Source organism: Grammomys surdaster, unplaced genomic scaffold (assembly GCF_004785775.1).
Source record: "Grammomys surdaster isolate TR1022 unplaced genomic scaffold, NIH_TR_1.0 211, whole genome shotgun sequence".
Lineage (NCBI taxonomy): Eukaryota > Metazoa > Chordata > Mammalia > Rodentia > Muridae > Grammomys > Grammomys surdaster.
In genome coordinates this window covers 7,862,103-7,886,344 of record NW_021604656.1, presented here as the reverse complement: position 1 = coordinate 7,886,344, position 24,242 = coordinate 7,862,103, and the positions used below count along the sequence as shown (strand labels likewise).

Here is a 24,242-nt window from a genome sequence, read left to right as displayed (position 1 = left end):
GTTTAGCTTCATATTGTAGTGAGAAATTTAGATATCACTGTGAAGTGTGATGAACACCGTTCATATCAGCCATAGCAGTTTTCATAATATAAAGGAGGAATTCTACTATTATTAGTCCACCAAATTTTATAAGAAAAGTTATTTAAATTTTATCAATATGTAATTCAATAGAGACAAGCAATGCAAGTTTCATTTATCCCTCAGTGCTGGATTCTTAATGTATCGTTGTAGGATGGGGGTATTGGATTCTTAGTACACTGTAGTGATGTGGGGTACTGGGTACGTAGTACATCATAGTGGTATAGGGTACTGGATTCTTAGCGCATGCTAGTGGCATGGAATTGTTCTGTCATTTCTTTCTGACAGGTGAGGAAGCCTCCCTGCTGAGCATCAATGTTGACAGTCAAGGAAGGCATGCTAGCTCAGGCACAGTTCCTGAGCACATCACCTGTGGGAACAAACAGCCCCCAGACAAAGCTGATTGTTCTTATGCATGTGTGAGGAACTGAAGACAGAGAAAACCAACCCTGTGTGTGGTTCACACAGTGGTAGAATTAGGGTGTAGACTCCAGGCAGCCCAATCTTAGAGTTGGGTAATAATGGTTACAACCACCAAATCCTTGGTTTAAGGCACAATGTCACCTCTGGGGACCCAGAGGTGACCCTGAGCAGTTCTGGTAAATTCTCTAGGGAGTTGTACCATCTCTAAAAGACCAGCAGGAGAAAGAGTACCCCCACCCATTCCAAGAGCCTGGGGAGAGGAATCATGGCTCTGTGGGACATAAGATAACACTACATTATTCTGAAAAGTCACAACACTGTGCTCTGGTGTCATCTAATAGAGTAATAAACGTGTCATCTCAATTAGAATGCAGGTCCCTTGAGGCCCTACCGCTCACTGATGTATGCTCACTGCCACTCACAGGCTCCGAGTACCTGTGGGCTTCTGATAATCAGTGCATTTAATGTAATCCAATCCAAGAGTGCCTCCGGCCTCCATGACCCAGGGTCCCTCAGTTCCCCTTCGGGCTACTCCTTTCAGACAAACACATTGGCATGTGGAATCGTTTTCTAATAATCTAGGCCATGAGTGTGGACAGGGCAGACTGTAGCAAAGACCAGCCCAGCCTGTTCTAGCCTTTCTATACATCTGGTGGTGATTTTCAGCCCGTATTAGCTTCTGAAAAGTAACTGTGCTATTAATAAAATGTTCAAAAAGCGCAAGTACATTTGGGCAGTTTTATTTCCACTGTAAGGCTAACTCAAAACGCTTTGGCAAAAAACAAACAAAACAAACAAACAAACAAAAAAAACCGGACCTATGGCATTTGCTCAAGCAGCACGGAACTCCTCTTTCCCAGGCAATGCTCAAAGGAAGCTGGAGACGCCTGGGAGGTGGCCCTGAGTCTTGCCTTGCAAGCAGAACCTCCTGATGACCGCCGAGCTGTTTCAGCTTGCCAATTGGTTTGCACATTGGATTAGATCAGGAGCTGCTGGCACTGCAGAGAAGATGGAGCAACTGTCTTAAGCAAGCTCTGTGTGCTGGGATGAAGGGATAGCTTACCTGGCTCACAGAGTCTTTATTTTCAAAGTACACACACACACACACACACTTTCAGAACAACTTCTTGTCACCTTGCTCTTCTGGTCAGCATCGCTCTGTGGTGACCCACATGGTGACCCACATGGCTACCCACAGCAATAACTTAAAAACCCACCTGCCTAGTCTTACAATATGATCCTTACTGAAGTGATAGGAGAGGCAGCTTTGATTTTCTGCCAATCCGATGGGCCATCTTTGGATTTCTGTGGGTGGTTGTTGTTATGTCTACTTGAATTTCACAGTAGCAGATATGAGAAACATTGTTGCAGGGTACAGACACCTGAGAGCCACACCTTCCTTCCATGCAGAGAAACTCTTTATCCAAGAGTTAGCGCTGGCTGCCTGTCAATCAGGAGTAGTTCTACTGGAAGAATGTAGCTGGGTGCACAGCGTCTCACAGAACCATGCCAGCACACACTGGCATTGGAAACATCTTCCCGAGCGATGCTAATGATTGTGGGGTGCGTGAGGAAAGGTGCCTTCAACATGGACGAGCAATCAGTAATTACTGATTATGAATGGTGCCGGCTGCCAATGCCACCTTAAAAAAAAAACTACATTTGTTCACATTATATGTTTTAAATCACTAACTACTTAGTTGTTTTTCTTCTGTGGGTCTGTGCATGCCAGGGTGCTAGGGTGAGGTCAAAGGGCAACTTTCAAGTGTTGGTTTTCTCCTTCCTCCATATGGGCTCTGGGGATTAGATTCGGGGCATCAGTCTTGGTGGTAAGCGCTTTTGCCCTCTGAACCATCACATAAGACCCCGAAATACTATATGAGAAAGGATATGTAGGTTCATTCAAGCCCTTATATTAAATTCCTAGCTTTGAGTTGCATATGTCTCTGTAGAGCAGGGGTCTGGGCCAGGGGTCAACATTTCTAAATCAGTAGAAGGAGTGAGTCAGCCACTGCAGCCAGCCTTCTGTGTTATGGGATACCATTACACAGAAGAGCAAGACAGCACACACTGCTTTCGGTAGGTTTTGCTTGACAATAGCAAAAAATGGACCAGCTACACACTAAAATTTTCAGTGTTCAGAACAGAATGAGATGTGGATCTTTTGTTCTTTAGCAAAATATTAAGAATAGCAAAACCTTGACAGTAAACCATTAAGCCAAGCGTCAACCCTCTTAAGCCTTGTCCCATAAAGGTGGCTGTAGGTACATGCAGCAGTGGTGTCCCATGCAACATTACATTTGTCTCTCTCACTGCATGACACCAAAGGGCTTTCTGAATCTCTGATGCTAGCATGAGGGCAGAGCTAATAGCCCAAGCCAGTGAGGATGAAGTCTGAGAATGCAAGATGTCCCTCAGCTCAGAAGCAGAAAGTGGCAGACAGCCGGAAGGGTTTGTAGAAGCTCCAGGCTGTGTGCTGGCCCTTCAGCAATAGGGCATAAGGCTGTTTGCTTCTTTTCAGAGAGGAACAAGAAGATGTGTTGGCAACTAAAGCCAGGGCAGATTTCAGGGTCCAGTGAGCTGGAGACCTGGTAGTGGCTGTATAATCAGAAGCCTGCTATTTCAAATTCACTTTGTCTTTATGTACTGTGTTGATAAGAAAACCGTAGTGCCCCAGTAGACTCTGAATTGCAGGCAAACAATTGATCTAAATATTTTCCAACTATTATGTGAGACATAATTATGCCAAATATGATTGTTTCTTTATCTGAAATTTAAATTTAGTCGTATCAGTTTGCTAAATCCAGAAACCTTACCAAGGGCTCTCATTTCTCTATTTTGCAGTGTTCCATATGGAAATGCTGGCCTCTTCCAGCTCAGCTAGAACTATAGGAAGAGCAGGAGAATGGTACAGGCATTAGTGTCTGCAGGGAGTGCTGTGGCTGCCCATGTTGAACGTGTCCAAGTGAACTGAGCACGTAGATGCCCACGCTCTTTCTCCCCTGCACGGATTCGGCATTTCCCAGTCCTCGTTGTCCTCTGGAACCACCTGGAAAAGTTCTAGAACACTCACACCAGTGTCCTGCCCACACCACAGAACTGGATTGATATACCTGAGGCAGGTGGGATCTTTAAAGGCTCTTCAAATAATAACTGAAAGATCAATAAATCACCTGATTCATCAGCAGAAGATACTATAAAGCCATATGTATGCATTGTGTGCATATGTATATGCGTATGTATATGCTTTATGTGTCTGCATGTATGTTTGTGCGTGTGCACATGTGTGTATATTTCTGTGCACATGTGTGTGTGTTTGTGTGTGATGTGTGTATGCTGTATGCAAGCATATGTGTGCATGTATGTATGTGTGCATGTGTGTACCCTAAGTGCTTGAATATGAATGGATTGAACTTCTGTACATTCACATTATCTATATTTCTTTCTTCCCTTCTTTATTTCTTTCTCCTCCTCTTTTTCCTCTCTTTGTTTTTTCATTTTCTCACGGAGAACATTGAAAGCGCTAGTTCAGTTTTAGCAAATGTTACTTATTCTCAACCACGCCTGTAAACCACTATCAGATAGGATATTTACAGACTATCCTGATGACAAGTTCCTACCTCAGACATCCCTGTGCACTTTGATGTCAGCTCCAGGCATGGCATTCTTAAAAACATCTCCAGACAATCCTGGAGGCTGCTGCACAGAATGCAGGTCCTCAAACTTTACTTTGCAACAGAATTGTGTGGGAAGCTACAATCGTGCAGACTCCTGACCCTCAACCCATTGCCACCACTATACAAGGCCCAGATATGTACCTGTCACTCAGGATTATAAGATAGCAGAAACATTTCTCGAGGAAGGCAGATAATACTCACACCTAGTCCTAAGCAGTGAAGATGATGGAATCTACATGCTTGCTATGAGGCCACCCCAGAGCTATGAATATTGGATGCTACCTTATGGCCTGAAGAGGAAAACCAAGAACTCAGGCCAATTTCCCCAGCATTCTTCAGCCGCCTTCTCAGATGTGTGCTAGGCCAGTTCAGAGGTGCATCTGTGCCCACTGTTAAGAACTACGAACGAAACCTAGGGTGTCGCAGGTAATGGATAAGCATTCTACTGGAGAGCTGTATGCCCAGCTTAAGCTGGCTTTGACTGGAGGAGTGATATCAAAGCATATCACAGAGCTTGACAGTGACCAAGAGGAGAAATGAGACTCCCTTCTATTTCTGGAGCTGGTGACCTCAAGCAACATCTGAGGCTTTCTATGTTGGCTAATAGTAGTGTAGCACCTGCAGACATGGGTGACGTCGCCATATGCAGAGTGTGCACAGGAATAACACTTTGTCAATAAGAACTGGGCCTCAGCAACTTCTGTGCAGCCACCATCCTGCCTCATCTCCCAAGTTACCGCTCAACTTAGCTTTTACACATTTTATTCATCCCCTGAGTCCAGCACAAGTGTCAGCTTCGACGGGAATCCGTCTCTTGATCACCATAGCAAGAGTAGCATCTCTGTTCCTGTCTCCCACCTGGGTTTCTTAGGCATCTTCAATGAGAGCCAGCTTACCCTGAATCATACTGTTCCTCTTGTGAAACCGTCTGGTGGACCTATGTGTGCTCAAGCTGCTCCCCCCAGGCTTCCCTGACCCTGTCTAAATGCTCTTCATTTTGTGGGTCCCAGATGCTTGCATACTCAGTTCCCTTCTGATGTTAACACAGCACACCAAGGCTTCAGCTTGTTGCAAGTCAGTGAGAATCACTCTTTCAGGTCAGAGAGACTCCGATGTCACAGGAGGACACAAGAATCTCGGGGTTCTCTGGAGGTCATTTTCTGAACCTTAATCTTTTCATTCTTAGAATAACTGTTTTCTAGAAACTGTGATGCAAGGCAAAAGCTTTGGTTCTTTACAAGTCTGTCTTACTTTCAAGTGGGGACCTGAGACTCTTGGGTCCTATGCTTTCCTATGCTGATGACACATTCTCTCTGCCAGCCATCAAGTCTAGGCCCTCCCTTTATAGTATCAGGACCCTGCCCCCCATAATGTTATGTCCTGGAGCCCAAGCATCTCCATGAGCTCTGATGTGACACTTATTAGCTTTAAGCCCACAGATAAGATTGTGGGCTTCCTTTCTTACGTCACAGAGGTAACAGTGTCTACCTCACAGGGCTTCTGTAAGAAACTATCCTGTCCAGAGCACCTCAGGTGCAGCCTACTGTGAGGTAAGTGCTTTTCTCAAGCAGCCCTCACTATGCTATACCCAGGCAGAAGAGACGCATTGGTCTGCTATATTCAGCAATGAACCCACAGACACACATAGACACAGATACACACAGAGATATACACACAGACACACATAGACACAGATACACACATAGACACAGATACAGAGATATACACACAGACATACACAGACACAGATATACATAGAGAAACACACAGAGACACATCTGGTGAGATAGACAGACACATGCAGACACACATACAAACTAAGATGTACATAGACACAAACACACACAGACACACACACACAGAGATTCAGGCACAGACACACATAAACAGACACACAAACATACACAGACACAGACCCTCACAGACCCACACACATTACACATATACAGACTCAAATGCAGGTACACGCAGGTACACACAGGCACACACAGGCACACACACGCACACACACGCACACACACACACACAAAACTGTGTACAAAACAGCATGTAATCACTAAAGACTTGAGTTAAAAGCTGCAACAGCATGGTGAGGTCATGAATTAGGTATTCTTGCTCTCCTCTGGCCTGACAGTAAATTGGTCAGGGTTTCTGGGAAGGGAATGGATAATATGTTACAAAGGTCTTAAAATATTAAAACCTCATGACCTAGAAATGTTATCTCTAGAAATCAATCCCAAGGGAAACAAGCCAGGAAGGTAGACAAGGATTTATGTGCAAAAATGTCCATTAAGGTGTTGCCTTTAATCATGAAGTCTGAAGATGATTAAATACAGTTTATTTACAGAATAAAATATTTCGGAGCATGAACATTTTTATTTATTTGTAAGAAATGTTAATTCTATAAGGAAATCCTTATGGACTTTTTTTTGAAACTTAGAGAACAAAATATCTATATAAAATATTTCAAGCATGTAGAAACTGTAGACAGAGAAAAGTGTTGGCGAAATAAGTAGAGACACTTCTGTAATGGTAGAGTCAGTCATAGACGTCACTCCTTTGTAATGACAGGGTCATAGAAGAGTTTACTCCTTTCCTATCAATTTATATGTTTTTAAAAACACAGGAAAAGCATCATTTTCACAATTTCTGAAAGCAGTAAGTCCAGAATCTGAGAATCAGAATTAACTACCATTGAAAGCTGTTTCCCTTCCTGAACTTCTGAGGAAAGATCAGATGACATCACTCCCACCTGACATGGGGAACGGGCAGGTTTTCTCGATGGTCTGTCTTGAAACACATTCCTTCCCTCTTACAGAGTCAGAGCAGTTCAAAGAAAGATGCAAACAAATCACACACACGCTCACACTGAGCGTGCGCATAGACACACACTTTCTCTCACACTTCACACAGATACACACACTATCACACACACATTCACACACACTGTCACACATGATACTCTCACACATACTTTTCGTACGCATGTGTGCACACACGCACAATATTCACACGCAATACTCTCACACATATGCATATATGCACACTCACATAACACATGCATACAGACACACACATACTCACACACACTTTCACGAGTCTCACACACTCTGTTACACATACTTGCACACATGCAGGCATACATGCACATACCTAAGCGCACACAGATATCCAAGCATACACATGCATAGGCACACACAGGCACCCACACAAGACTCTCACATGTACCTGCACACATGCATGCACACACACTCTCACACACTTGTATATACATTTTCACATACTCACACACTCATGTGCATACACTCACACATATACACACACACACACAGCCAAAAACTATGGCGAGGAGACTGTCAGGAGGACCTCCACTTGGTGACAGGTCCTGAGTGCTACTTCGAGAAGTGTCCCTCTCAAATGGTTGTAAAGATTCACTAAAGTGCCACCCAGCTTAGCATGGGTTGAATGTGCAGAGCACCAGAAGTTTGGGCAGCTGAACATAGAGTGTGAAGGTGACCAATCACAGGAGGAATTCTAAGTGAAGCCTCCACCTCAGGTGCATGACAAGCAACAGAGGGAAATGGGGGACGAAGAAAATCACAGAGAATGTCAGATTGCCGGGCAAACCACGAGGTTTCCACATTTGGTGCAACCTTAGAGATAGACCTGCTCACCTTGTCAGGATGACTGTAGGGCAGAACGCATGATCCTATCCACCCCATTCTGGAGTACTGAAGCTTTGCCTGGAGTGGAAGGCACACCTATGTGTTGTGTTGTGTGTGCACATGGGTTTCTGCCCATGTGCTCTTGTGTGGAGGCCAGAGGTAGATACTGGGTATCTTTTGCTACAGCTAGCTACTTAATTTTTTAAGACAGAGACCCTTTGTGAATCCAGGATTCGCTGATACCATTAGAATGTCTGGACACCCCCTTCCCCCTTGGGAGCCTGCCTCTTCCCCACCCATTGCTTCGGTTATAGGCACACTTTGCTAAGCCCAGCTTCTACCTGTGTGCCTGCCTGTGCAGCAAGCACTTCACCAACTGAACCATCCTCCCAGCCTCTCCCGGATGTTTTAAAAGGCGCATTCCTAAGAATTATCGTCCTCTGCCCCACCACTGACAGATGAGAAGCAAAACACTGTCAAATCTAGTGAGAGCGAAAGACCCTTGCTGTCTCTTGTGGAAAGTCAGGAGCCATTCAGGAGTCTCCAGACAAAAGAAAAATACAGGGTTTAGTAAAGAGTAGTAAGTGATCCAATCCATCACACACAAAATGTAAGTGCCATAAATCCCTGTGCGGTCCCAAAAGGCATCCGGTAGACCCGCCATCTATCTCAAATGTCAGGGAAGAGCGCATGGGACAGACGTGTGCCGTCTCTGCTTCCTCTCACACATGGTCTGATGGCCCACAGCGATCCTGCCTGTACACGAGTGGCCATTGCCTCCCGTGAAGCCAACAGGAAGGACTTTATCAAGTCAGACCCTGAGAAGGCCTGGACAAGGAGGTAACTGGCTTGCCTGTTCCATTTAGTGAAACAAAGCCACTCTAAATTTCAGGCTCCCTGAGGACAAAAACACTCTTGGAGCCCTAAAGGGGGAACCTAACTTAAAATGTGCTTTGTTTAACCTCGTTTTTTTTAAAAAAAAAAAAAAATCAAACAAACACAGAACTCTTCACGTGGCCTGCTAGCATTTGAAACCAGAACAGTTTACATAAAGATACAGATTTTACTTTATACTTCTCTTTAAAAAGAAAAAGACAATCTTCTTTATCAGCAAGTCCCCTCTAAGGCCTACTTTAGTCAGGGTCTGCCAGGTCCCTTCAGCATAAACTGAACGCCTCCGCAACGCTCTAACTCATGACGTCATGATTGACAGGTCACACGGTGTAGGGCTTGCAGGCATTTGCCTTCTGCCTACATACTGGACTCTATTTTACCAGTTAAAACAAACAAGTGAACATTTTTTTTTCATTTGAATTTTTTTAAAGAAATAAAATGATATTCAACTGCACATGGGAAATGACTTTTTTTGGTATTAATGAGTCCATTTGCGTTCTTTTAGGAACAGATTAAAAAGGTTCATCTATAGGTAAGCTGAAAGGTAAGAGGTTCATCTGCAGCCCGACTCTCCCTAAAGACAAGCAGAATTAGAGAGAAGCAGCGTATTTATGGAAATTTGAAATTTTTCCTGTCACGAGAATAAATCCAGAAAGATAAATTTTTAGCTTCCACATAAAATGAAGTTATAGTTCTTTGACAAATGATATTCTTTGTTGTCATGACAACGGAGCCTGCTAGAGGTGTGCATCGAGAAGCCTGCCCATAAATCAGATGTTTTAGGAAGGGGCTAAAGCAAACATTTCTAGACTGGTCCCCAGATATAGTGTCAAAAATGTAATTATAGACATTTGTATCAGTCTACCGTATAGTGCAGTAGCTCCAATTTCACAAAATGTTAATTAAAAAATCTATTAAATCTATGCCCCTTGGAGAGAAATTAATATCACACCTAAGGTTGGAAGTCAACTCAGCTCAGTGCCTGTGAAACTTTGGGTCACTGGAGTCAGAAAACAGTGCTGATCTCTACAAAGAGTTGGGATGAGGGTTGATTAGATTCTGACTCCCCAGAGAAGAAAGACTGGGGAATCTCATGATGCCTAGAACTCAAATAACATGGAGAAGTAATCAGAGATTTGAGGGCTGGACTTGGAGAGAACAGGCTAGAAGGCTGAAGTTAGTGCATCGAGCCCAGAAAGACAAAACCATCAGCAGCTTCCAGTGAAGTCAGGGAAAATAGCAATTAGCTTAAAACCCAGACATTAGGGAAATATCTTCTGAAGATCAAGGTCATGGCACTCCACCCCAAGGTCATAGGCAGCTTGCCTGAGGGCAGTAACTCTTGCCAGGCCTGTAACTTTCTCTTCCAAATGTGAGTTGACTGCCAACATTTTAAAACATCACATTTCACACAAAACCTAATAGCTTCTCTTTGAAAAGCAGGTGAAAAGCAATCCCCTGGATTCCAGACAACTAGAGCTGGAACTGAGGTCTAAAAAAAGAAGCTCCATGCAGACAGGACTGTCATGCACACCTCTGGGCCCAGGACACAGTCAGGACTTGAAGAAGAGCAGCTGGGCACATGGACGGATGCTTGGGGAATGGCCATCTCTCCTGGAGTCCACTCTGCCACCTGCCTGGTCTCTACAACCATTTTTCTCCTTGGCTTTGTGCTGCACTGTGAGGCGGGCCATGTCTATTCCTTCTCAGTGTGAATTTCTACAGAGTCTGCTCTGATGGCCACACGTGTAGACCACTGAAGAGAGCAGCAGCTCTCTCACATCCTTCAAAGACTGTTACACTCAGTCTCCCAGACTGGAGCTCCTTTAAAGTATGTCCCCATCACACACAATAGAGGTGTGACACTGTATAAAATAATCTTCCAAGATACCTGGGATGACGTAGGGGTTTCAGATCTTATGCACTCCACCATGTGAAGACACTCAGGTGGTCTGTGTGTTGACAGTGGTGTCCGGAAAGATGCTTCCAACATTTATACATGGGACATGTCATAGTGATCTATTCAGAAGAAAATTGCTCTAAAACTTTTCCTAAGCCCAATGACAAATCATTCCTAAAAGAATCCTTGAGAGAATGACATGAGAGCAGATCAAGAGAATGTAGCGTTGTGACTATAAGCCAGGGAATGCCAACAATTGCCAGCAGTAACCAAAGCCAGGAGAACTCCTAGATCTTAGAAGAAGCCAACACCACCAAGACCTTAATTTCAGCTTCTGAGCTCCACAATGGAGAAAGAAGTTTCTAGTGAAGATTGTGACCATATGCTACTATAACCCTGGAGAACAAACTTGAAGGTACTGCTACTCATGTGTCAGAAACGACTCCCCCCACCAAGGGGAAAAAATCATTGTTTGGATTGCTCTTTAACCAGATTTGGTTTCACTTGGGTTCTTAAAACCTGCTCTTTTTGTGACCTCTGAGCTGAGAAAATTCTCGTTTCTACTCGAGTCTCTCAGGCTGAGGTCCCACACGGCCTCAGCCACAAACGTTCCCACGCTGTGGGTAAAAGACACGCGCGGGGTGGGGGTGGGGGTCGGCCCAGGCCTCCCATGGACCGCAGGGATGCGGCAGCAGCAGAGTCCCGGAACAGCAGCGGAGGAGTCCTGGAGGCTTTCCCGGTGGGCAGGTTCCCACATACACAAGAAAGTCCCGGGCCCAGAAGACACATGGAGTCCAAGAGATAAAAGTTTTATTGTTCATGATGGTAGTTGGATCTGGATGTTAGTGCACCCTCCCCCCCCCCCCCATAGCACGGGGAGAGCTAGCTTATATGGGGAGTGGAAAAGAGGAGGGACTAGGGAAGGGATAACTTAATTAGCTATGTCCCCCAGTCTTTAGATAACTCATTAATATGTAAATCTCGAGGCGTAGGCCTGTTAGTCACCCCCTCTACCTGTGTCTTATGTACTGACCATACAGGTTAAATGGAGATGAGACAGTGTGTCAGGGCCCTAGGTTCTGGGGGCGTGGCCAAACACCTGTAGTCTTGGGGTTCCAGGCCCGTGCCAACCCAAGATGCCTTTCTACAGCCCGACACCACATCGTAACCAAAGTGATCGAGCTGAGGGCTCACCTAGGCTTCATTTCTTTCATTTCAACCCTCACGCTAGGATGGCATGGAGCAAGGTGTGTTTATTAGCCACTCGGCTAACTGGAGATGCAGAGGGCCTGGCCTCTGGTTGCCAAGTGATCAGACATGCACGGTGTGGAACTCTACTGCAGTTCCTGAGAGGCAGCCGTCCGTCACATGCTTCCAGGTGGCTCAGCAGACCAATGCTTACTTAATTCTCCTGGTCACCCAGCAGGTCACCCAGCAGGTCACCCAGATATTCGCTACCTCCTTTTATGGAAAAGAAATCTTAGACATGGAGAATCAGGGAGGGTGGAGACGGGAAGAGTCAAGCCTGCCTGGGTGTTCAGCACTGAAAACTGAAACAGCAGAGCTGGGCGGGACTTTGTGGGGGACATAAACACTTGAGAGATAGCTCAGTAGCCGGGACCATTGGTTGCTCCTGCCATGGACCTGGGTTCAGTTTCCAGAACCCACACAGTGACTCACAACCATTTGTAACTTTTAGGGGAGCTGATGCCCTCTTCTGACACCTGCAGACACCAGAAACTCACACGGTGCACCAAACACACAGGCAGGCAAAATGCTCATAGATATAAACAAAGCAGTCTGTTGAAACAGTATCAATGCACTTGGAGTTGATCTAGTTACATTTGCAAATCGCTGCGCCGAGGGCATGTGAATGCTCTGGTCTGCACTCAGTTCTACATTTTAGGAGGTCACTGTGGGCTCAGTGAATGGGAAAGAAAGGGGGTCAGAAGAGGAGTTCCACTCCCAAATGCAGGCATCATGGAGAAAATGGAAGTTTGGGAGTGGGGAAGGCGGGAGAGGTTCGAAGGACACCAGAAAGGAAACTTTCTCTAGAGTTGAAGGAGAGTAAGCCATCCTGGCTGACCCAGAGGAGTGGGTTAGCAGATGCTCAGATGGCAGACAATGGTGCAGCTCCTGTCTTCTCTCCTGACCTCAGGTGGACTTCCTCCCAGGGAAATTGGTTGCCAGCTAGAAGGCAGAACTTTCATTTACATATTGAAGAGGTTTAAACTCAGAAGCTGCTAGCATGCTGGGGAAACTTGGAGATTGCTAGTCTCCATGGCCAGAGGACCTCTCCTCACAAGTTCAGCCCTGCGGTTCACAGCACTGGGAAACATTGCTTGAATTGGGGTACGTGCACAGAGAAACAGTGCTTGAATCATGGATTTGACATTTCAAATTCATAGAAAAGCAACCGAGAATGGTAGTTACCACAAGCTTTCCTGGGAGTCTATACAGGGCTGTCTGGGGTGCTAATAGCCCTATGGACTCTTTTAGGTCCCATTGGGCTCCCCCTGCCTCCCTTCAACATCCAGAGTGCCCTCTCTTCATGCTCTCCTAACTGCAGAGGGTGAGAGTCTGAGGTTAACACACCAATAATCAGGGTCCAGAATGATCTGACTCTGTGTGTTTATCTCATTAAGAAGCTGATTGTTCAGTTGATGGAGTGCTCACTCAAAGCCCTAAGTTTCATCACTAGTGCATAAGCAAACATTGGGAGATAGATGAGGAAGGATTAAGAGTTCAAGATTACCCCCAGGTACATGACACACTGGAGGCCAGTCTGGGCTATGTGAGATTCTTGAAGAAGAAAGAGGAGGAGAAACAGGAAGAGAGGAAAGGGAGGAGGAGAAGAAGGAAGGAGGAAGATGAGAAAAAAAGAAGAAAGGAGAAAAAGAAGGAGGAGGAATGAGGAAGAAGAGGAAGGGAGGAGGAGGGAAAGAAGGAAGGAAAGGAGGAAAGTGGAAGAAAAGAAGGAAGAGGAGGAAGAGGAGGAGGTAGAGGAGAAGGAGGAAGAGGAGGAGAAGGAAAAGAAGAGGAAGAGGAGGAAGAGGTGGAGGAAGAAGAGGAAGAAGACGCTAGAGAAGACATAGGCAAACACTGGTTACAAATTCAGACGCCATGACCTGTTGTTATCCTACGGACTTTGGAAAGTCATGAATTTCTGGGTTGGGGCTATGCTTAACCCCTCAGCCCCACTATTGCTGTGTTGTTGTCCCTGCCCATGGCCAGGGCTCATTTGTGTGTCTTTTCTGCCCCAGAGCCACATAGCTGTCCTACCTATTGCAACACACAGCTACTGTCAGGCAAGCACCCAGACATACTCACTCCCTAGCTAAGGAAGCCCCGAGAGGGAGCTTATATCCCAGCATGTAAATGCCCAGATAGTCAGGTCAGAGCCACCACCACAAACTGTCTGTCTTACATCACATCCCATTTCTCTGGGCCAGTTCCCTATTTCTTTCCCCAGGCTAGCTCTAATACAGCACCACCATGGACTCCCTGTCTCAGCATCAGCTTTAAGACGGCCAACCTGACACACGTCTATCCACTCATACTGTGGGCAGGGCACTTAGCCTGAAGGACACAGGCTGATGGTCCAGCCAAGTCACAACAACCATGATTGGGCATACAGACTGTTTTGCTTGGCTGCTGGGGATTTAAAAAAAAAAGTCGTGGGCCTTTCCAACATTTAGAAACTGGGAAAGCTCACACCAAATCCCAGATTTCCCTTTAGCTTGAAAAAAAAAAGAATTTATTTTCCCCAAGCCTGTATTCCAATACAGAAATTAGGACCAAGGCTGGAATAGCTCTGTCCTATGTGCTGAGTCATTCTTTACTGGTCATTCACATGCTGAGTCAGTCTTTACTGGTCATTTACATATGTCCAGGATTCCTCCAAGTCTCTGAAGCTCTTTGAGTCTACAGCCAACATTCTAGCACATAGAAAGCATTCAATCTAGTTTATAGACTCTGAATAAGGCATCATTTCTTATTAGAACAATCCACTGGAGGGAGGTCTGCTGCAGGGCAGCAGGGTTATTGTCTAAGAAGATGTATAGCTCTGTTCTTCCCCTCTTTTACCCACCTGGCAAGGTATTGATGATATATATCTCCGTAGACACTCTCCTGAAAGAACACGAATCAATAGCAGGGGCAGCTTCAATAGGAAACTCGTTTGATGAGAAACACAAAATTGAAAGGAAAGCACTTGTGGTTTCAGCACGGAGGCAGGCAAAACAGAAACGGCTCTCAGTGTGCTAGTCATATCAGGGAATTGTAAACAAAAGGGTGGCTACAGCTCAAAACTGGCACCTCGAACAGTTCAAACAGAACTTTTCGAGACTGCACATGTGGTGCAGAATGACTTTGGTTAAGCTCTTGTAAGCACTGAATTTGACGGTGGATCACTGAAGGAAGCAGGGGGGTCCCTGGGCACACTGGGACCAATGGTCCAGCATGGAGGATGTAGGTGCTATCCTGAGGTCATATGTGCCTCACAGGAGACATGAGAGCTATAGGTAACTAGCTCATCTGTGAAGTGGGGCTCAGATAAGTCAGCATCCTCAACAGAAGAGCCGCAAGGGTATCTCTCACAGGTCCCAGTAACAGAACGTCTGACAAAGGTCTGAGGAGCTGTGCTCTGTCACCTATCCGTTATCTACAGAGTCTGAGCTTTGCCCGGGCCACTTCAGTGCCAGTAACCACTACTACTACGAGGGACAGGGAAAAGAGGAAAGGGTTATCCTGGGAAACAAGGAACTCCTCAGTCAACTCATCTGTAGCTCAGAAACTCCCCAACAGTCCTGGAGACACTGTCTTAGTGAAGGCTACCCAGTGGCTTAACCTGTCATGCCCTCCTCAGGCTCTGAGAGGCTTTCTTAGCTTTCAGTCTGGGCCTCTTGCAGATCTCCTTGGCTTCCCATTCTCCCTCTCCTCTCCTGGTGAAAATCCTAACGGATCCAACTGTATCTTAGTGTCAGCCTCAGAGGAGGCACATTTGCTCTTTGAAAGTGTTCATTATCAGGCCAGATGTAGTGTTTCATGCCTGCAATGCCAGCATGCCTGAGGGGAACATGAGTGGATGGCTGTGAGCTGCAAGCTATCCTGGGGTTTAGAGTAACAACAAAACAAAACAAAACAAAAACCAAAGGCAATAAATAGTAAGAAATGCCTATTGTGTGTGCTCAGCAAATCTATCTGCTCCGCCCATCACAGAGGCTCCGCCCTACCACAGAGACTCTGCCCATTCAGGAGGCTCCGCCCATTCCAGAGACTCCTGCTTCAACCTGCTCACGCCAGATGAACAGGCCCCTAAAAAGAACAAACGACAGAGTTGGTCTCACAGAACTGAGGAAGGGATTAAGAGAAGGAGGAAGAGGAAAAGAGAGGCAAGAAGAGGAAGAGGAAGAGAATCTCTTAGTTGTTTCTCCAGAGAATGGGACTGGAGAGAGCTCATCACCTGTTCATGCCGTTAGGAAAGCTCTCCGAGAGACTGTGTCTTCTGTCTTCAAGTCTGCGTGTAGGAGGTGGTGGGTCGTCACTGGAGGACTTCTGATAGGTAAATCCTTCGTGACCACAATGAAGGCTGTTAGCATCCTCTGTCTTAACCCTCACCATTTCCAGTTTTTCATTTTGTCAGGTGACACCAAATGGAAAGTGGACTTTAATGTACGAAATGTGTCTCATACCAAGACACAAGGGTTAACGTTAAAAAGAAGTCTTCAGGCTGGTTATTTCATAACTCACATCAAGATAGGAAAGGGAGACGAAATCGGCAGCATCATTTATAAGCCCCGGGAAGTGGAAGTTTCCAAGCAGCCATAAATAAGGACAAGAGTGTCTGCCAAGCCAGAGGGCTTGCCAAATTTGAAATCCACTCAATCTCTACACTTTGGAACCCAGAACAGAACACCAACCTTGTGGGATTTATAATATTTTCTTCTCAGCAAAATTTCTGGCTATTTATAAGAAAGTAAAAACAAAAAGTAAAAAAAAAAATATGACATGGGACAGTTTTTATTTTATTATTTTAACCATCTGGGAGCATTACGAGCAGTGAGCTCTGTGAAGATAATTAGGTGGAATGATCTATGCACCGTTATTAAATCCAACATAGTCAAAGAAGACTGGAAGTATGTAGAGTGTACATGCGTGTGTGTGTGCGCGTGTGTGCATCTTTGCAAGTGTGCACTACTGTGCTCTCATTCGTCTTCATTTCTCTCTCTTTTTTCCTCATACACAGATCACCACCACTCATGATTCCATCCAACCAATTTAAAAGTTTTAATACATAAAAAGAATTAAAGAAAAGATGAAGGAGCGTATTTGGGGTGTGAGTGCTGGACAGAAACAGAATGAGAGTTAAGTAGAGCAAAACATTTCCTAAGAAAGATAAAGGTGTGGGGGAAGGAATTAGCTAAGCGGGTGGAGGCACCTCACAATCCGGTTATACAGAGGTAAGATGGACTCAGCCACTGAAGGATGAGCTTCAGCTTTCTGAGAGAGGGCGGGGGCAGAGCAGGGCTTCACAGACTACAGTCTCACCTGGGACCTAGCAAGTTCCCTCTCATGTAAATCATGGAAACCAAAGCAACAGATTATAAACATCACACATACTGTCACCTCTGAGGACAAGGGTGACACCTGCTTGGTAGATTCCGGTGTCGCCCAGAGCGGACCTTAGTGTCTCACGTGATTTTGACACAGCAAAATACCCTAGGTCTTGAATAGCCCCGATGTAACAATCAAACAAAGAACTCAGCCAGGGTGTGTTCTAGTTACCACTGTCCCACTGAGGCACATGGCCTTACCCTTGCGCCTTAAACAAGATATAGGTAGGTACCCAGAGGAGAAGTGCCAGTGAGTTAAGGGAATGAGAATGAGACACAGAGAATGATGACAGTGGGAAGCTTTTACGACCTCTAACGATGACTGAACACTAGAAGAACCAAGTCCTGGAAAGGCTGGAGCAGTGTAGAAACTCCACCAGGCCTCTAGATTGTTCCTGGTAGAGCGATTCTTCCACACACAGAGTTGACAGGCATGTCCAGGCACCTTTCTCTACCTAGACCTGGGAGGGCAACACATGTTCGATGTAGAATGCCATGTACTTGGACACATGATGGAGAGGCAATGGGACAGCCCCAAATCAAGGACCCCGACATCAGTGCACAATAAACACCTGTTTAGGGAGTCTTTCTTGAAAAGTGTGAAGCATCTTAGGAGGCTGTGTTTTGGTCTCCATAGGAAGGCAGAATGGTGTTTCCCCCCTGACACCAGGGTGTTGGCTGCAGCTTCGCAAACTTACCTGAGAATGAGTTCTATTCTCCACGGCAAACGGCACGGCCTACATTTTTATTAAACAGTGCTTCAGAACTGATTACAGTTTGATGAGGATTATTAAAAAGAGATAAAAGGCTGGAAAATAAACACAGGAGTTGTTTTCTTAGGCCCTCCTTGGAAACATAATAAAAATATCAGAAGGAAGGGAAAAGCTTACTGCTTGTTAGTTTGTGGTTGGGCGGAGATTTTAATTCAGTAAACACAGGCTCTGAGATCTTGTGTCACGTAAGATGGACTTGACCAGATGACTGGAAAATTAGCATATGCCCTTGGCAGTCTCTCCCAATCCTGGGCTGCCAGAAGGGGGAGGGGAGGACTCCATGTGACCACAGGCTTGGAGACCGCTCCATGTCGAGACCACTCCGTGTCTTGGTGCTGCAAGCCAAGGCCAACTCAGACCTTTGTGACACTTTGTTCTGCTGTCTGGACTCTGTGCGTGGAGGTAGCTGGATATGTGTCCTTTAACATCCTGTCCCACCACACCCTAGCCCTGCTGTGCAGATCTCTCTTAGGATCACTCATTAGATAGTGAAACAACCCCAGGGGGATGAGAAGGGTTGGAAGTCAAGGGAGATGAGCAAAGGCACTGGATGACATTGATCAAAACTACAAATCCGCCAGCGTACAACTCACAGTGCAAACAGGGTCTGGGTTCTCATGAGGCGATTGGCACCGGAACCTCCTGATGCACCCTGCTTCAGGTAAAAGCTGAGAAGCAGGTGCTAGTGTCACTTCCAGCCCCACACTCACTCACGTGCCAAGATCCACAAGGGCTTCTTGAGTGACACAACACCTGGGGGCTTCCTAGAACTGGGAGCAGATGCCTTCTCAGTGACTGGTTAACCTGACTACTCTCCGGGGTGAAGAATAGTCTCTGCTCAGTGACCAGGGCCAGAAAGGGGAAGCACATTAAACTACAGAAACTGTGCTGTTGGGTAAGCTCCACAGAGCTGTGAAGAGCCTGTGGAACACTGCTTGGCTCATATTTGCAAAATCAACACCCATTAACTATCATCAGCAGCCTTTAAATCCTGGGTAGACTCCCCTTTAATTGTAAGGTAAATGTACCCCAAGTTAAACACCATGCTCCTACAGTGGCCCCCTTCAGGGTGACCAGAAGGTGGTCGTAGGATCAAATAAGTCCAAGATGCAGTTGTTTAAATCTTAGTTTTGAACTGTAGCCAAAGTGAAAAATGAGGACAGGATGGTCTGAAGAGGCTGTAATGGAAACTAAGGGGATATGACATGTGTACTCTCTGCTGCCGTAACTGGTCATGTCTCTCCAGTCACTGCTGTCCTTGTGGTCTCTGTCCTGTGCCGTACAAGCTTCTCTCTGTCTCTGACATGAGTCGCTTAGTGAACAAACTGACTGGACACTTTGTGCCTTCTTCCTGGGGTAATACATCAAAAGTATTTTCTAAGAATATAAAAGTTTAGTTGGAAAAAAAAACCCCACAAAGCTTCCTTGTGTACTCTGTACCCAATACCTTTTAACCAGTCAAAGTGATTCTAATGTAAGAATCACAAACCATGCCTCTTGCATGTGTAACTCTTGCTGATGGAAACTCTGAAAGCTGTCCCCAAGTGATAACTTGTTCTAGAGCCTGCAGTAGGTGGGACTCCCCAAAACTCCTTATTGACATGTCTCAGCCCCCCAATACCTTCAGCCCCCCCAAAAAAAAACCCACCAATGACACAGGGACCATATGTGTTTGGGGGCAGGAGAGGGAGTGTGATCTGCAGAGAACACAGGACACATGGAGATGAATTATAAAACTTTATTGGCTTGTTAAAGAAATGGATGAATTCAGCAAGTACATTTATAGTCTAGCCACATTGTTAAAACAGCACTTAAAAGTAAAATCTTTTTAAAAAAGAGATGCATTGTTTACAGGAAATGTGGAAAAAGAGACTTGAAAACCCAGAATATTATAGGGGAAGAAAAGGCACAAAAGTGGGTCAAGAGCTGCCTCTGGATTCCAGCAGATGGGTTTGGACCCGATAGGGCTGAAACCCAGGGACATGTCTTTCTTGAGAATGTCTTGCTTCTTCATATTTGTTTGTGAGTTCATGAATGTATCGGCTAAAATGCATTCATTTCAAAAGCTAGTGAGAAAATTTTGGTTCTTTTCTTTGCTTCTTACACGTTTCTCTCCCTACCCATAAAAGAAAACTAAGACTCAGAACACAGACAATGGGTTGTAGTGTGGGGTTGGGAGTTGCTTCACTATCCCTGGCTACCCTGAAGTGTGAGTCCAGATTAAATGCAGAGTGATGATCTATACCATGTTCAAATAGCTGGGAGGTCCCTTTGTCCCTGAGACGCAGAGCAAGGGAATGGTTATCCACACTGGGATGCTGCTGCTGCCTCTTGAGTAGAAATCGCCATATAACTTTCTGGGCTGGGAATTCTGTCAACCTAATTTAAGCCTGGCAGCACTCACCCCAAAGCAATTTAAATTCAGGAGAGTCCTCAGCTGTCCCAGGTGCCCTTAGGTAAACTTGACAGATTGCTAAGTATTGAAGGTATGCAAAGGGGGCAGAGTGTTCTTAATGGCAACTTCTGTACCAGGTTCCTTGGAGTCAGATCTGCTGAGCTACAGGATCCCGGGAGCTCTGTCATCAGAAAGCAGAGTGCCTGGCACAGCCCACACAGCTGGAGGCAGCCACCTCCCCAGCTCCGTGTTGTATGGAATCACTCCCCTTCAACAGAGCCCTCCCCATGAATATCCCGTCTAGACCAAACAAGATAAAGCGAGTTTCAGCTAGAGTGTGAAAGAATGAGATGGAAGCAAAGGGAGGGATTCTAGACAGCATGTATCAAAGCAGGTGGAGGTGTGAATCACCCCCTCTCGGGGAGAAGGCAGCACAGAGTCTAGTTTGCAAGAGGGGGAAGAAAAGTTGAGTGTGTTATAATTAGGCAAAGCAGCCAACAACACCAGAAAACATTCTCTGTCTATCATGGGGTCAGGATAGAAATGTGGGCCGGGGTAGCAGAACCAAGGACGTGCCCTGCCTTGTTCTCTCGCACCCAGCGTGTGCCCTGAAACTGCTTTTTAGCCACAAGCACTCTCAGTCACTTACTCTGCAACCCCTGTGTAAGCATGGTCTCTGAGGACAGGCTTCAAGACCCCAGCTGTTGTGAGCTTAGTTCAGGATCCAGAAGAGTAGAGGGCCAAGATGAAGATGGAACAAGCTGGCGTTCTTTGCTGTGGGGAGGCCTGAGACTGGAGGAGCAGGAGGGGGAACTGCAGAGCTGATTCTCTCTAACACATACTGGGGTTCCTGTCTCCTGCTGGGAAGCAGCCCTCTTCAGCCTTAGAACTGATTGTATGTTGGCTGCTGCTAAGCCTCAAGTTGATATCTTGTGGTGTCAGAAGGTGTTTCCTATTCCATCTCAGCTGCCTGAGAGGGCCTCAGAGATCCAGCCATGGTGGGTCAACAAGCTATGGAACCCCATCTCTTTGAGGTGATGTTTTCTAGCTACCGAGAGGAGAGCCATCAGTCCATTAAGGACACCATGAAGATGGGGGAGACAGACTTTTTCATCTCATTCTGCTCTCTTGAGAGTTCAGAAGACACAGAACCTGGGGAAGAGGGATTTGTGTCGGATAAAGCAGGGGAAAGTACTTACTAGGACCCAAGATGACTCTGTCCTTGGAGAATGGCAAGAAGACAGGACTGTAAGAACAACCCAGCAAGGTGTCAGGGCCCGAGGTCCCAGCAAGATGGGAGTCACAGGGTAACAGTCGTGTGTCTTCGGGCTGCTGAAGTTCATGTCAGAACTTGCTTAATGCAGCTGTCAGTGGTAGGCAGGGAGAAAGAGAGTTCTTGGGGAAAGACAGACAGATACAGTGGGGAACAATGACTCTCTAAGACAGAAGGAACAGACTGGCGGCCCACAGGCAGGTTTTGTTGGCCTACATAATGTTTTAAAAATAACTGAGCCAACTTTTTAAAAATAGAGATGTTTCATATAAAAATCCAGGTTTCACATCTTCCTTAGAGAATAAGATTTGGAAACTTGGGTCCTTGCTCCCCCAGGACACAGTTGGCTGCATGACAGCTGCTCCTGGGGTTTAGGCAGGGTGCTGGCTCACCTAGACCACTTGCAGGTGTGTAGGAGACTTGCCTGGCACTGCTATACCAATTCCTGTCAGAGAGCCACTGACCCAACTCCAGCAAATAAAAAGTCCCTTCTCCCTTCCTGACACTGTAAAAATAAAATACACACGTTGGTGAATCTCAAGGAGCAGATTTCTCCTGGAGGACCAAAGAAAGCCAGGGATAAAAAGAAAAGTATAAGAAAGAAAACTGTGTTGCTGATGGCAGCCCTTGGGGGTTAAGAAGAAGAAAAGGTAAAGAACACAGGAACCATGAGAAACAATTTTCTAATAGCCTGCTGCTCTCGCTGTCTCTTGGAAGATGCCAAGTGACCTTTGAAATGAAATCTCCTGACCTGTCCTCTTCCTCACATCTGAGAACAAAAAAATCACCTCACATTTCTCCCAGCTGTTAACTGAGATTTTTGTGCCCCCCCTTTTTTTTCCTTTCTGGTCTGAAGAACTTATAAAATAATCTTTAAATAATCCACCATCCTCCTGTGGCTCCATGGACTAACATCACAGCTTAAGGGGTTTTTTGGGGGGCGGGGGAGGGGGTTGCCAAATGGCCGATATTTAAGAGCGTTTGCCACACTGAGCCTGGCTGGCAGTTTGAATTTCACTTTCCTTTCAGGGGTCAAGATTTCTGCTATTAGCTGGCCTCTTGGTAAGTCAACACCTTTGGGAAAGACAGAAATCTCAGTAGTGACAGGAGCTGTCACTTAGCTGCAGTGAGCTGGGCAGTGGGGGTGTTCAGACACGGAGTCCTCTGTGCTGAGACCCACAGTGCACCTGGAGACAAAGCCTTTGAGAAGTCTGAGGAAGGGACTGGCCCTCTCGGGCACAGTGTGGATGGTCAATGCAGACACTATAATCCACAGACTTACAAAAAGACCCAAATCGAGAAATACCATAGTGGCTCAGTATAAAATACCACAGTATTCTCCCTTTGTCGAGTGGGGCCTAAATGGGTTCTGGTTTACTAAGATTGATGAACATGCTTACAGAGGATCCAAACTAGTTTCCAAACATGCTGGGATTGTTAAGAGAGAAACCTATAAATCCTTAAAGATAAACTACCTTTTAAAAGAGGAATGCCAATAAGTTTCCACTCTAGCTATGCTCTACGTGTGAGCGTGTAATGGAGCTGAGTGTGGCTTTTAAGTGAAATGTCCCAGCCTGGTTCTGAAGGGGACCGCATGGGAGTGAGGAGGGGATGGACCGAGTTACCGCCTGGTGCAGATGGTATGGAACCCACAAAGGCAAATGGCAAAGTGAAGGAGAGAGGGGTGCAAGGGTCGGAATCAAGTGGGGAATAGTTGGGGGCCTCAGGGATTGGTAGCTGGGAGGCTGTTCTTTCAGCAGGGAGGAGGGACGCTATAAAGCACTGATTCATTAGCAGCCCACCACCTCTTTGCTGCTGGGTCAGAACACAGCGGTAGGGCAGCATGCTCCAGGGGCTATCCCTAGACATGCTCTCCTGCTCGGCTTGCAGGCCTAATTCACACTACAGAAACTGCAGCTCTGTAATTCAAGCAGCATGAGATGGGAGGCTCTCTTGCTAGGCAAACTTCTAAAGGGAAGGTGGTTCGCAGGGGGCGATGGGAAGGGTCAAGGTTTTAATTCCCTATATGCATACACCCTAACATTAGTTATTCTCAGACTGTGGCTAATTCAAGTCCACATTCCTGGCCACATAGTCCCTGGTGCTGCTTCAGAAGTCTGCCTGCCGGGTGGACTTTAAGAGCAGCCATTCGCTTTATGTGCTCCGACACCTAAGCTAAGGGTTTGGGTCTTTGCTGCCAGCAAAACAAAGAGCCTATTAATGACACCACAAATGTGCCCTTAAGTCCATTAGTTGCTAGGTTGTAGGTGGAAATCACAGAAGTCAGCAAGGGTTAGAGAACAGAATATGCTGCTGAAATAGGTGTTTGTGTGTGGATTAGACTTTTAGTGTGCACTTACACCTAGCTATGACTTCAGATAGATGATAGATAGATAGATAGATAGATAGATAGATAGATAGATGATAGATAGATAGACAGACAGACAGACAGATAGATAGATGGATAGATATGATGGAGGGGTAGGTAGATAGAAGATAGGCAGATAGATAGATAGATAGATAGATAGATAGATAGATAGATAGATAGAT

At 45.9% G+C, this 24,242-nt stretch overlaps 1 protein-coding gene and 1 long non-coding RNA gene across 2 annotated transcripts in view; both read right to left on the bottom strand.

Annotated features, from left to right (window-relative positions):
* Positions 1-24,242, bottom strand: part of Ntrk2 (neurotrophic receptor tyrosine kinase 2) — a 305,974-nt gene that overhangs the window by 157,865 nt on the left and 123,867 nt on the right. The gene's annotated exons all lie outside the window — the stretch shown is intronic.
* On the bottom strand, positions 1,226-14,855 carry LOC114624907. Its single transcript, XR_003711982.1, has 2 exons — positions 14,728-14,855; positions 1,226-1,499 (listed from the first exon to the last, which is right to left on the bottom strand). It is a non-coding gene; the product is annotated as an uncharacterized LOC114624907 (long non-coding RNA).